Here is a 13,566-nt window from a genome sequence, read left to right as displayed (position 1 = left end):
ACCCCAAACAACGCAGACCTCAGAAACGTAAATAAAAATTAACTGAAAAAGGAAACCTTCAGAGTCTTGGGAAGGAACACAACAGATTAAGTGACCACAAAACACTAAAACACCAACTAGTTATTTACCCACTGCTTTGTGGTAAATACAAGGCCCGTAGTCTCCAGGAGGTTATTTCTGGGCGCCAATGACTTAGCACATAGGCCAGCAAAGAGCATGGACTTTATTTTCCTTCCCAGGGCAAGTGGCATTTATAATGGTCCTGAGAACCAGAAGGAAGTTCCTTTGAACCTCTTAGTCTTATAGCTATTTATAAGGATGAGAGAGGAGCAGAGAGTGGGAAAAACATTGGGGTTAAAGTCAGAAGCCTTGGGTTTGTGTGCCCTGCCCCTTACTAACTCTGCTATCCTGGGCAACCTACTAAACCACGCTGAGTTTCAGTTTCCTCATTTGGAGAGATGAATGGATAATAGTAATTTGTCCCTCACAAGGTTGATATGAATATTAAATGTAAAAAGGGATATAAAGAGAACTTCATAAGAGGCAAACTACACCAAGACAGCCAGTTGTTCCTATTACTGTTCTACTTCATTTATGTCGGATCATAGGAGAATTAGCATCTACCTACTTTGGGTGAATTTCTTGATAGCTGAGATGTGCCCCTTTGAGCATCTATTCCAACCAGTTTGGTTAAAATCTATAACCATTCACCTCTTTTAAAAGATTATAGAGTATAGATTAGAGTTTTCTTGATGGCTTAAAATCAAAGTTATAAACACCTGCTGTTGTTCTAAGTAGCACTACGGTTCTGTGTATTTGTTTTGGATTTTTTTTCCTTCTGGGAGTGGACGCATAGCCTCAACCACTGACCTGTCTTAATAGCTTCTCCTACCTCTATTCTGCTTGTCTATTTCCAATTTAGTCAAAACCAGATAACCAACCTCATTAAAAATGAGTGCTAACTCTGAATCAGGGAGTCTCTATTTAGAATCTTAGTAAGAAAACGTGTGGTGTTCACGCAGGGACTTTGAAATCACCACAGTGGAGCTCAAAGATCATTTTTCTGGCTGGAGATTAGAGAATGGCAGGTGTTTGACAAGCTGACCTCAGGGTGAACATGTGGTGCCTGCGTTAGGAATATTTTGGATGGATTTGGTCTGCTCACATCTCTCTCACATTTTGATGTAACTGTAAGTGTGATAATGGTCATTTTACAGTCAGTGAAGAGGGAAGGCTGAATCAGAAGGATTAACATGAGGGACAAGGAAGTGTCTTGAGGACTTGTGGAGCATGCCTGCGTGTGTCAAAATGTATATGATATCTTAGACTGTTTTGAATAAATTAAATTCCCTCTTTAGGCCCAGAAACGTTCAGTTCAGCAAAATCAGTTATTGGATTGATTTCTTCTCTGGACTGACTCACTGTTTTATTAATTTTCCCTAAATAAATTGTTGTTTTAGCACCATCACCTCTCGCCATGATGGAATCATGATAGAATCACAGAGGTTTCCTAGTAGAGGAAACCTTCCAGGTCGTACAATCTTCTGGCTTCCATACACGACTCTGAAGACCCATGTTGGTCCTGACAAATTTTCACCAGTCTGTGGAATGATAAGAAAAAAATAAGGAAAATAGGACAGTGCAGCATTCTTTTCCTAAAATTAACTCATCCCATTTAAAGTGATGTCTTGTGTTCTGATGTCTTGCTCTTCCTTCTCTTCTGGTGTCCTTTACCCTTTTGTCTGAGATGATTATAATGGTAAGTAGCTGTTAACCTGAAGAATGCCTATTCATCAAATAACAGAGTTGACAGTGCTATGTTAGGCTCCTGGTCTGTGGGTGTTTTGTGTGGTTGTTTGATCTCTGGATTTCAAAAATGTGAGAACTACAGATCTAGACCAGCTCCTTCATTTTCAGACGAGGGAACAGAGACTCTGAGAAAATTTACACAACTGAAGTTCACACAACTAGGAAGTTGGAAAACTAAGACCAGAGCCTGGACTTGCTGCTCTGTCTCCTTCAGGGCTGTGTCCTTCCATAGCTAGAATGTCAGTATTATTACCAGTTCTGTGGGATGTCAGTATTATTACCAGTTCATGAGACTCTGGAAGAGGAAGGTAGTGGAGAAAAGGGAGCCTCTATTTCTTGACCATGATGATGTGCCTGACCCAATGATGCTTCATGTGTATTATTTCCTTTATTCCTCCAACAGCCCTAAAAAGAAGCTAAAATTGGACGCATATTATAATTCAATGCATTATTGAATGCATGTAACGAGGAAAACCACGTTCAGAAATGTGAGCCAATTTGACTCAGAATCCATCAAGCCATATTACCACCAACCTCCATGTCGTCCGACAAGCATTTGAGTGGCTTCCCTGTACAAGGTAAGTCTAATGCTAATGTGAAAGATTTTAGCAAATTATAAAGTGATGAACGAAGATCTCGTAATTTTTTTACTATTCCTCTCAAACAGTCCTATGAGGCTGGTTGTTATCATCTCCATTTTATAGATGAGAAATACGCAAAGAGCATGTAAACATTGCTGAGCTGAGGCTGGCTTCCTGACTCCTCATCCTGGCCTCTGTGTTCTACATTCACTATGTTAGGGATATCTTATTCTGGAGAAGAAACATGGTGCACCAGAAACACTTCAGTCCACAAAGGATTACGAGCCAATCGGCCATAATTGTTGCTTTGAAAAGGCAGGAGCAAAAGTAGAGTTGATGGAGATTCCAGGCGTGAAAGGGTCGTAAGTTCTGGGCTTTCCAATACTAAGCCATCCTCCTCCAGATGATTTTAATAATCTCCAGCACATGTGTTCTAACCCCTTGATGCTGTACAATATGTGTAACCAAATAAAAGATCGCTCCAGATTCGGAGATTTACTGTTTGTGATGGGAAAAGGCCAACCAGATGACATCATTTATATTCCAAATATGAGCTGCTGCCAAGGCTGGTGATGTTAAGCTGGAGAAATTGATCCTCAACGTTATTCTGTGAAGGAAAAAAGAGAAAAGATCTTGGCTGAGACAGTATCTTTTTGTTATTTATGTGAGTATGAAGACTAGTTTCATAAACTTCTGTTGTATCTAGGATTGCTTATGTCCGGTGTGTGGACTGTTTAGACACACAATGACGTCCATATAATTAAACTTACCAAGTTGGGTGATCAGAGTGACCACTTGGTTGTTGCTGTTGCCGGATGGATAACCGATGAGGGACTGACCTGAGGCTTGTCTGCTCCAGCAGACAGGGTATCCGAGCTGTGGTCACTTGTTCAAAAGCAAAGGTGCCCAGTTTGTCATGGTGGAGGGCAGTGGACTCTGCACCCATTCCCCAGCTTCTTCCTCACATGTGATTATTTTCTAGCATCCATATTCTCCACCACCATGAAACCCAGGGAAAGTTGACACCATTTTCAGTTTCAACGGTAGATCTTGATTAATCTAAATTAATAAACGCATGGCATTCTCCCCATGGCCGGTGATTCAGGAGTGACTTCTGAGTATAATCAGCTAAGTGAAAGGGCTTAGGTTCCATGCTCGAGGAAGTGGGTTTTCCCTCTCTTTCTGGATAGATGATGGCAGAAGCACAGAGCCCCCCATTGCTAATGGCATCCATTTTACAATCGCAAGGAGGAGCAGGTTTAGAATGAAGTCAGTGTTGAGGATGGCTGAATGGAGAGATGGAAAAAACCAAAATGCTTGATTATATCATTGAGCCTCTGTGCTGTGCTTTCCCTGTCTCTGGGCTTCCTTTCATATACTATATCATTTCCTTATTATTTAAGCCAGTTTGAGTTTCTATTGCTTGCCCCTGAAGGCATCCTGATTGGGAGAGGTGCACATTTGCTTCCTGAGGCCCCATGCACATTTGAACCACATTTTCGTGGTGTTTTAAAGATAGAGCCTTGAATTTATGTCTAAGGACTGTATGCATCCAGCTGCCACCACACTCAAAGTGGTCTAAAACAGAAATCACTCTCAACATTGCCTGGCTTCTTGATCTTGACCCTCCCAGCCTCATGTCCAACCCCTCCAGCCTCATCTCTAGCCATACTCATCAGCCCCTCTACAGTCTTTCAGTTATCCTAGTGTGCCATCCGGTCTCTCACCTCTAGCCTTGCTCACGCTTTTTCCACTGACTCTATGGATCTCCTTGACTGCCTTTTCCCCATACTCCCGCTCCATCAAACCTTGACTTAGGCACCATTTCCCCTGGGCAGACTTCCCTTCATTGGTCCTTCTAATACTTCCCTAGCACCTTACTCATCCCCTATCAGAGCACTTTCTACTCTATATGGAAATGACCCTGTTGGACTGTGGGTCCAGTGAGGACAGGAAACATCTGTTCTGTTTACAGTTTTGTCCCCAGGGCTTAACACATAGTTGGTACTGCATAAAATATTTGTTGAAAGAATGATGAATTAATTACTTAAAGCTATTCAAACACTCTGCCTTGCCTAGTGCCCAAGTGCCTTAATATGGCTTTCAATGATCTGGCCCTGACTTCCTGTCCAGACCCCTCTCCCGTTACTCACCACTAATTTTTTTATTTAAAGCGCACTGATTCACACGTCCTCTGCCCTTTCATGTCTTACTGCCCCTATGGGCATTTGTTACTTCCTGAAACTACCCATTGTTGTGGGGCTCTGCTTCTTTAGTTGGGAGATTGCTGTGAAATAGTGAAAGGAATTCAAACAAACAAACAACAACAACAACAACCCAACAACCCTGGGTTCAAATTCTGCGTAGCATCTTCTCATTCGTGTGATGTTGGACAATGTACTTAATCTGTCATCTACAACATGGGGGCAAAATTGTGCCCAGCCAGGTTGTTGTGAGGATAAATCAGGGAATGGATAAGAAGTCACCTGGCATAATACTTCTTGTGTTAAGTTCTTCGAATAACCCTGCATGCTGAATCATTGTTGAAGTCTGACTTCTGGTTTCAGAATCAACCACCAATTTGATTCTAGGTTTCTTTGAAAAAGCAAAATCAAAGAGTAAAAATTGACCATGGGTTCAGACTTCAGGAAGAAAAAAAGGTTTGAGAGGGAGTAAAGTGGCATTGCGGGGTCTTTATTCTCTACTTTAAAGTCTGAAGAGTCTGGGGTTAGCAGGAGTACCGTTTGAGAAGTTACTTGGTTTGGCTAAAATGGTCACGTTGTCATGGCAGAACCTGAAATTACCAGGAAGTTTTTGAGTTCCCACAGTTTCAATTACAATTGCTGTGCCCACGGAGCGATCCTTCAAGGCCAAGTGGGAACACAGTGGCAGGTGTTCAGTGGTGCTTTTAAGATGCTGCTAGGTAAGAGTGAAGAACTAGGTAAAAGCCCATTAAAACCTTTCCCAAATGGGAGGGAACCACATTGTCTAGATTCACAGAGTGAGCTGGACTTACAACTCTTTCCCATAGTACTGGGCTCTATTCTTTGACCAAGCTCCTAGTTTTTGATCCCTGGCTTCTGTTCTACGCCTCCTATAGTTTGGAGCAACTTACCTATTCAACAACTAGCTTTCCCTAGAGATATTTTGGAAGAGTAGGGGAAGGAAGGAGCTAGCTTCCAGAAAAGGGTACAGAAATTAGATGCTGCATCTAAACAGAACCTTTCTTTCACTTAAATATCTTCATGGTTGAACGGAAGGGAAAAAAATGTGTGTTTTGGAACCAGAAAGCTGGTTTTGAATGTTGGCTCATCCATTAATTGACTGTATGATTTGGGGCATGCTACTTGACCTCTTTGAGCCTCAGCTTTTTCATCTATGAAATGGGCCTAATATCTGTCTTGCACAGTCTTGGTGGTAATGAGATGAGACCACGGATGCAAAACATCTAGCAGAGTGCTTAGGAGGTGTTCAACAAAGTTGACTTTATTGCTAATTTTTAAAATTATTATTTCCTATACATCAATGTCAGTTATGTCAGAGTGAGATGGCAGGTACAGTTTCCTTTGGACCTGGCTTATAAGCCAAAAAGGAAAAGAGATATAATCCAAAAAGTATCAGAATCATACTTTACGTTGAACATTTCTGGCAGCTTTAGCCCTTATGAAGGTGGGCCAAGACAGTATCTTAGAATGTCAAGATGTAGATCCAGATTCCTCATTGTGCATGGAATGGAGTGAGGGTGCAGCAAGCTGTCTATGGAGTGAAGATTAAGAGTACAGAGAAAGACAGATACCATCTGTTTTCACTCTTATGTGGATCCCGAGAAACTTAACAGAAGACCATGGGGGAGGGGAAGGGAGAAAAAAGTTAGAGAGGGAGGGAGCCAAACCATAAGAGACTCTTAAAAACTGAGAATAAACTGAGGGTTGATGGGGGGTAGGAGGGAGGGGAAAGTGGGTGATGGGCATTGAGGAGGGCACCTGTTGGGATGAGCACTGGGTGTTTGTATGGAAACCAATTTGACAATAAATTTCACGTTAAAAAAAAGATAACCTTCAATTATAAAAAAAAAAAAAAAAGAGTGAACTCCCATGGAGATAAGGATTACATAGACAGAGAATGAAAAATAAAAGTGTAAATGGGAGTAGGGACATCTGGGTCCTGAGACCCAGTTTCCTCATTTGCAAAATAAAGAGGTGGCATAAGTGTCTCTAACTGTGGGTTTCCTAACTCTTTATATTTTCTAACTGGGATCAGAGGAAAGAGGAGATAAAAGGAAGAACAGAAGAGGGAGGAACTGAGTGCAATCACTGTGCGAGAGAGCAGGAATGGCCAGGATAAAGGTAGTGATATTTTGTGTCTTTGGTTCATGGACTCTAGCTAATGCTTAAGGTCTCTTCCAGGACTTTTCTTTCTTTTCTTCTCTTTTCCTTTCCTTTCCTTTCCTTTCCTTTCCTTTCCTTTCCTTTCCTTTCCTTTCCTTTCCTTTCCTTTCCTTTCCTTTCCTTTCCTTTCCTCTCTTTTCTTTTCCTTTCTTTTCTTTCCTCTTCTCTTCTCTTTTCTTTTTTCTTCCTCCTCCTCCCCCCTTCTCCTCCTCCTCCCCCTTCTCCTCCTCCCCCCTTCTCCTCCTCCTCCCCCTTCTCCTCCTCCCCCCTTCTCCTCCTCCCCTCTTCTCCTCCTCCCCTCTTCTCCTCCTCCTCTCCCTTTCTCCTCCTCCCTTTCTCCTCCTCCCCCTTCTCCTCCTCCTCCTTCTCCTCCTCCTCCTTCTTCTTTTCTTCTCCTTCTCCTTCTCCTTCTCCTTCTCCTTCTCCTTCTCCATCTCCTTCTCCTTCTTATTCTTCATTAAGGACCAACAAATAATGAAGTTTCCAAGAAGAATGTGCTCAGCTAAGCAAACATTTACTGCGCAGCAACAAGCAGCTATTGTACTAAGTACAAGGGGTATGAGGATGACTAGAATGTGGTCCATCACTCCAGTGATTCCTGTAGTTTAGTGGCAAAGACAGAGACTATGCTTGTAACCTCAACATAATGTGATGAGTCTGTGAAGGAAGCCCAGGGAACATGGAAGCTCTGAGAAAGCAACTTGATGGCAGATGTCAGGAAAGACATTCTCAAGGAGGTGGTACCTCAACTAAGTCGTGAAGGATGAATAGGAGTCTGCCCTGTGAGGACAGATGAAGGACAGTGTATCCACTCAGAACAATGACCTTTGCAATCCTGGTTTATTCCTCTGCATCTCTCCTAGGGCAGAAACATGGAAATCATTCCAAATCGTTGGCTTGGGATGGTTTATTTTGGATGTGCTCATCACTGAGTACATATTTTTCCAGGATTTCTGAGGAGATGGATTTCCATGTGTGCTGTGCTGCAGCGTGTCTCCTCAGGGTGTTTATTTACTGTGCTTTATTCCATAACCTAGCAGGGTGTCACAGCTGGAGGCAGCTGGTGGTAAATAAATAGCTTCCATTACCCAACCCCATTACCACCCTCCATCCTGCTTTGAAAACATGGTCTCAGCCCATGGGTTCCTCCACCCTCGGATCCATTGCAAAGTGTCAAATCCCTGTGGAATTGCAAGAGCGTTTCCTTTTAAAAATGAAATTAAGAGATAAAGCAAAGGACAACTTAAGGCACCAGGGAATTCAGACTCTAAAAAGATAGGCTTTCCTAGAGAAACCGGCTAAAGCATATAGGCTCCCTGATAGCAAAACAAAGTCACAAACAAACATAAACAAATCAAATTTATGTTGTGGTCTGCTATGAGGGGGATTTGGGAGTGACTCAATAACACATGGCTTGGTTGGGACTTTCCCATGTGCTCTTTGTTTTCACATATTTTATCTTATGTGTGGTTCTGTGTTAGGTTTGTCAAACCAGCGATGGATGAATACAGAGCAAACGGGAGGGGCGAAGGCAGGGAATTAGCAACATCTACTTTCTGTCTGTCATGACGCTCGTGTATTGGAAGTTCTGATATGAATTCACAGTCTTACACCACATCCTTATCTCCAAAACTACAAGAAGTCAATAGCCCAGCCATTTTCACCAGTTCCTTCATGCATCAGACTCGCAGGCTTTCTGCTACATACAAGTAAAATGGAGGATATCCCGCTTATGCTCTGTGTGTGTGTGTGTGTGTGTGTGTGTGTGTGTGTGTGTGTTGGGTGGTGGGGGGGGTGCATGCAAGGAGAGAGAAGGACTCAGACATTTATTAAGGATCGCCTTCTATTCCTGAGTTAGCAAAATCCAAGAAACCATTAAAAGAGCTAGAAGCATACATTTGAAAGTGGACACAGTACTTACCCATTTGGACATTTAAGACTTTAAAAAGGTCAAGGCATTTATCTGAGGGAGGAAAAAAATGGAATATCTATAATTTTCTCTTTACTTCCCATTTAAAAGTTTTTTTTTTAATGTTAATTTTAAGACATAGTATGTGCACATTTGCACACAAGCGGGGGAGGGTAAGAAAGAGAGGGAAAGAGCTGTCAGCACAGAACCCCACGTGGTGTTCAATCCCATGAACCATGAGATCACGACCTGAGCCAAGATTAGGAGTCAGACGCTTAACCAACTGAGCCACCCAGGCGCCCCTCTTTATTTCCCATTTAATAGGAGAATTAGTGAGTGAATGATAAACTGGAATGAGAAATTCTTACAGCTTTGCCTTGGTAATATCCTCAGTAATATTCTTTTGCTAGGCAGGCATTTTTCTTGAAGTTAAGCTTGATAAGTCTGAGTGAATAGTTCTTGGCAAGGAACAGATCAGGATAAGACCAAAATATTGTCATAAAAACAGTTTCTATTAGACTCTGAGACTTGCAAGTAAGTCGGCTACCAGTTCTACTGGCACTTGAGCAATCAGAATGAATCCAGGAGAAAAAAAAAAAAAAACTGGAAGCCTTGTAGAAATAAATGCTAGTAAATTTGAATACAATCTCCCTTCTGAGACTTTCCTGTTATCATCATAAACTTAACATCAGATGAGTTCACTAAGAGGTAAGGAGAAAAGGAGAGGGAGCAAGTGAAAGAAAATCTTCATAAAGGAATTGGATGTTCTGCCTTTTGGGAGAGATTCATTCTCTTCGCTCTATAATTTTGTTCTTATTTGTTTATTTAGTTAAGTTTTAACGGCAGACGGTTCTTAGAACCTATGAAGTCTCAATATTACTGGGTACCAAACTTACTTCATGTTGTTCTAAACATTGAGACCAGAAAAGATTAGCCACACAAATGTCGATGTGTATCTGAATGCTTTCAGAAAGCAAAAGGTTAGTGTGGGGGGGGGACATATAAGCAAATTGCACATGCCCCCTTCTCTAAAAACGTTCACTTCCTGGCTTTTTCCAGGCAATTTGGAAATAAATTTACGAGAAAGTCCATGAAGCTTGAGATCCAGCCGTATGTACAGAAAGATGCTTTTATAATATTGAGAATATTGGCTTTTTAAAATATCTGTATATGCCACCATTAATTACATTAATTGCAAGCCATATTGAAGACAAAGACTAAATAATCAAGTAGTCACATTAGAACATTTTGAGTTTTTGCGATTTTGTTTTTGTTTTGTCTTTTTGTTGTCAATATATGTCTATTTCACTTACGGAAGATGGGTATTCAGGGTCATAAGCACAGGTGTGATCAAAACAGAATATCATTATTTGTGACTTTAGCTTTCTTCCTAAATTTATTGGGTTATAGTAGCGCCATGCTCTAGAGGTGCTTATATTTGTATCATTCGGCATATTCAGATCTATTGACTTATTCGTAGGTGGCACAGAACAGCATGTATTAAGTTAAATGTTGGTTCCCTCCTCTGCCCCAGCTCTTTTTTCCCCTTTTCTGGCTGCGGAAGTAGGGTAGATTAGGAATCCGTAAAGATAAATGGAGGGTGAGATTAGTGAACAACTCCAGGTATGTTTTCTTCGTGTAGGCCAAAGGGATCAGACTTTATCTGCTTTGCAACTCTAAAGGCTTTGAGATCATAGAACATCCCATGACTCATAATCTCACCTAGGCTTTTTTTTTCCTTTCAAGCTCTAATAGCATGGCAAGAATCCTCATCGGTTCCTCTAGCAGAAGAATTGCATGTAACCATCTGTTAACTCCTTTGCTCCCATGTTCCTCTTCTTGAGATAGCTGAGTAGCTTCACTACCACCTTGGGCATGTAACCTTGCCTTGTACATTGGGCGGAGGCCAGCCACTCCTACCCTTCTACAGAGTTACCACTGTCGTCTGCCCCCACGTTCTCGCTGAAGCATGCCATTTCTTACACTCAGTGCCTCTCTGCTGTTAGATTGTCAGATGGTGGGACTGTGTGGTGTAATCTGATCTTTTCTTAGAAGCTCTTTTTGACACTCAGTACCCAAGTGCCTCCTGGGTCAGGGTCAGGGTCAGGGTCACTGGATGTCCAAAGCATTGAGAGTATTATGGCATCCCTATCTCATGTGTAACTCAAAATAAAGTCAAAGTAAGCCACGAAACATAAACTGGTAAGCTAGCCGAAATTAAAATCAATCCCTCCTTTTAGATCATCCTGGATAACTGTACCCGAGCAGAGCTATTGTACATTGGTTCATTTAAAATCATTCATTCATTCATTCATTCATTCATTCATTCATTCATTCGCTTGTTTAGTCATTCATTCATGTATTTGGTCATTGATTAGGTATTCCTCTTTGAGCTATGGGTTCAGCTGGCTGCTATTAGAAAATCCAGCACTGATTGAGTCTCTCTCAGTCTTGCTCATTCCAATCCTCCCTCTTGGCCATGCTACCTGGTACACGCCCGCCTGCTACAGATTTCCTCTTACCATGCCCTCCAGAAAGATGAATGATCTTAGAAAGGACTTTCTCTCTTGCCTCCTCTCTTGGTGGGGGTGGGGGAGAGAGGAGGTAATTACCCCGGTGAGTACTGAGTGGCTAATTAACCTTATGCCTTCTTGAACCTGGTGAGGTCAGTTTCCTTTTGCCTTGGATCTACGACCAAATTCACCTGATGCCTATATTTTGCAAAACTGTCCAGAGCTCGTCAGGGAAAGGAGGTCCATGGAGAGGAGATCTTATTGGGGGTCCTTGGGTAGCCAAGGATAAGCTTGAGACCAGCTGGGGTGATGGGTCCTGGAGGAGGTGGTGCCTCACTGGGACCTGTACGTGTTAGAGGAAGTAGGAGTAAACACAATTTCTCACCCATGTTTAGGACTTTATAGTTTATAAGGCTTTCACATAATTTTCTAAGTATATTTTCACCACAGTCAATTTCACACTATCCTAATACTATCCCTATTTTGTAGAGGAGGTATTAAATCCCAGAGAGCTTGGGTGACTCCCAAAGTTACCCAGATGGTAGAGGGAACTTCATCGACTTGATGGTTTTGTCAAAGGCTGATCCATATTTGCAATCCAGTTTGGCCCATTTCACTTTATAAAACTTTTTTTAAAGGACTGTTCTTTGTTCCTTGAATTTATTTAAGTTATTTGTACATATTTGTATTTATGTTCCATCTTACTCCAGACAAGATTTAAGCAAGCACACACATATCCCAAATGAATATGTGGGAACTGCATTTTTGAAAGATTTTGAGCCCAAAACCTCAAACGATTTGTTTAGTTTTTGGTCAACAACAAGGGCACTTGTATTTCCATCAGTAGGTTTGGGGGCTGGTTTGCTTTCGCAGGGGTCTGAGTAATGTCTAGCAAGGCCTCTTCTGTTGAAGCCCAAATACACTCACGTTGTACACTTAGACCCAGTCAGAGGAAGCCAAGACCTAGGAAGGCTGCCAGATGTTTACACTGCCGTTTCATGGAAAGCTAAGCTTTTAATTTTTGTTTGCTTATTTGTTGAGCTGTAGAAGGGAAGTTTGAACAAGGCCCATTCCAGGGCAATGAAGGGCAGAATGCTAAGAGGTACTGATGAAATACATGACTGATCTCTGTGTGAGTGACGGTTTTGCTGTGTGATAACCAGAAAAACCTGAGGTCCCTGGAGGACAGGAGGGACAGGACCCTGGTTTTGGCTCTGTCACCTGGGTAGCTATTGGACTGCTGGGCAAGTCACAGTCCTTAGGGAATATGGCTTTGCCGCCAAGGACATGGGCCCTGGAATTAGTGCTGGGCTTGAATCGCGGTTCCATGTTAGGCAAGGTGCATCCTATCCCTGAGCCCCAGGTTCTTCATCTATAAGTGAGGATCATATCTTATTGAACTCTTGTTAGAAATGAATGATATAATGGGGCATCTGAGTGGCTCAGTTGGGTAGGTGACCAACTCTTGATTTCAGCTCAGGTCATGATCTCACGGTTCATGAGTTTGAGCCCCGCATCGGGCTCTGCTGTCAGCACGGAGTCGGGTCCTCTGTCCTCCTCTCTCTCTGCCCCCTCCCATTAGTGCTCCTGCGCTCAATCTCTTTCTCTCTCTCTCTCTCTCTCTCTCTCTCTCTCTCTCTCTCTCTCCCTCTCTCTCTCTCTCTCTCCCTCCCTCCCTCCCTCCCTCAAAAAAAGAATTAATGATATAACCTAGGTAAAGCGTTTAGCACACTGCCTGCCACTTTACTGAAGCTCAGTTCTTTTGTCTTCACGTGAGCCATAGGAAGCCTCTGGCTTTGATGTTCTTGGGATCCATAGTGTTGCCAGGATTGCTCTGGGCCACATGCTTTCTCAAAGGGCTACCCCTTTCTTGCCACTGAATGCTTCTCAGGGCTTTCCTTGTCTTTTCGCGTTGCTGTGACAACTAAGGCACCAACTTGAGGGGAGCCTGTCTCCGTGTGAATAAACACATTGATGGTATGTATGTATCTTGGACGAGGACTTGTGGTCTGTGTCACCAAGGAAGCAATTTCCAGTGAGTCACAACGTCAGCCACTGGCATTTGGGCACTGGAGGTCAGAAAATGCAAGGGGTGTATGTTTTAGGGGACTTTTGCTGCCTTTTTTTCATGCTTGCTTGTGCTGACCCCTCACAGAAAATGTCTTCTCCCCTCTTGCTCTGTATCTCAGTCCCACTGAGAGGCAGTAGGGAGAGGAAGAGCAGGTGGCGCTTTGTAGCCAGATACCCCTGGATTCGGTCCTATTTATGCTATTATCGCCCAGTGCAACCTTGGACGCATGGTAAGCTATTTTGACTTCTCTGAGGCAGTGTGCCTGATTGTTAGAGCATGGATGATGGAACCAGAG

At 42.6% G+C, this 13,566-nt stretch overlaps 1 long non-coding RNA gene across 2 annotated transcripts in view; it reads left to right on the top strand.

Moving 5' to 3' along the window:
• Window positions 1–6,210, top strand: part of LOC102902095 — a 351,245-nt gene extending 345,035 nt beyond the window's left edge. For both annotated transcript variants that reach the window (XR_006584306.1, XR_002744501.2), the window contains 2 exons: window positions 2,213–2,387; window positions 2,610–6,210. This is a non-coding gene — a long non-coding RNA (uncharacterized LOC102902095). The remainder of the gene's footprint in view (window positions 1–2,212; window positions 2,388–2,609) is intronic.
• The last annotated feature ends 7,356 nt before the right edge of the window (window positions 6,211–13,566 follow it).

This window comes from Felis catus, chromosome C1 (genome assembly GCF_018350175.1).
Source record: "Felis catus isolate Fca126 chromosome C1, F.catus_Fca126_mat1.0, whole genome shotgun sequence".
In the NCBI taxonomy this organism is placed as follows: Eukaryota; Metazoa; Chordata; class Mammalia; order Carnivora; family Felidae; genus Felis; species Felis catus.
The sequence above is the reverse complement of the archived record's forward strand: the minus strand, read 5'-3'. Positions and strand labels throughout refer to the sequence as shown.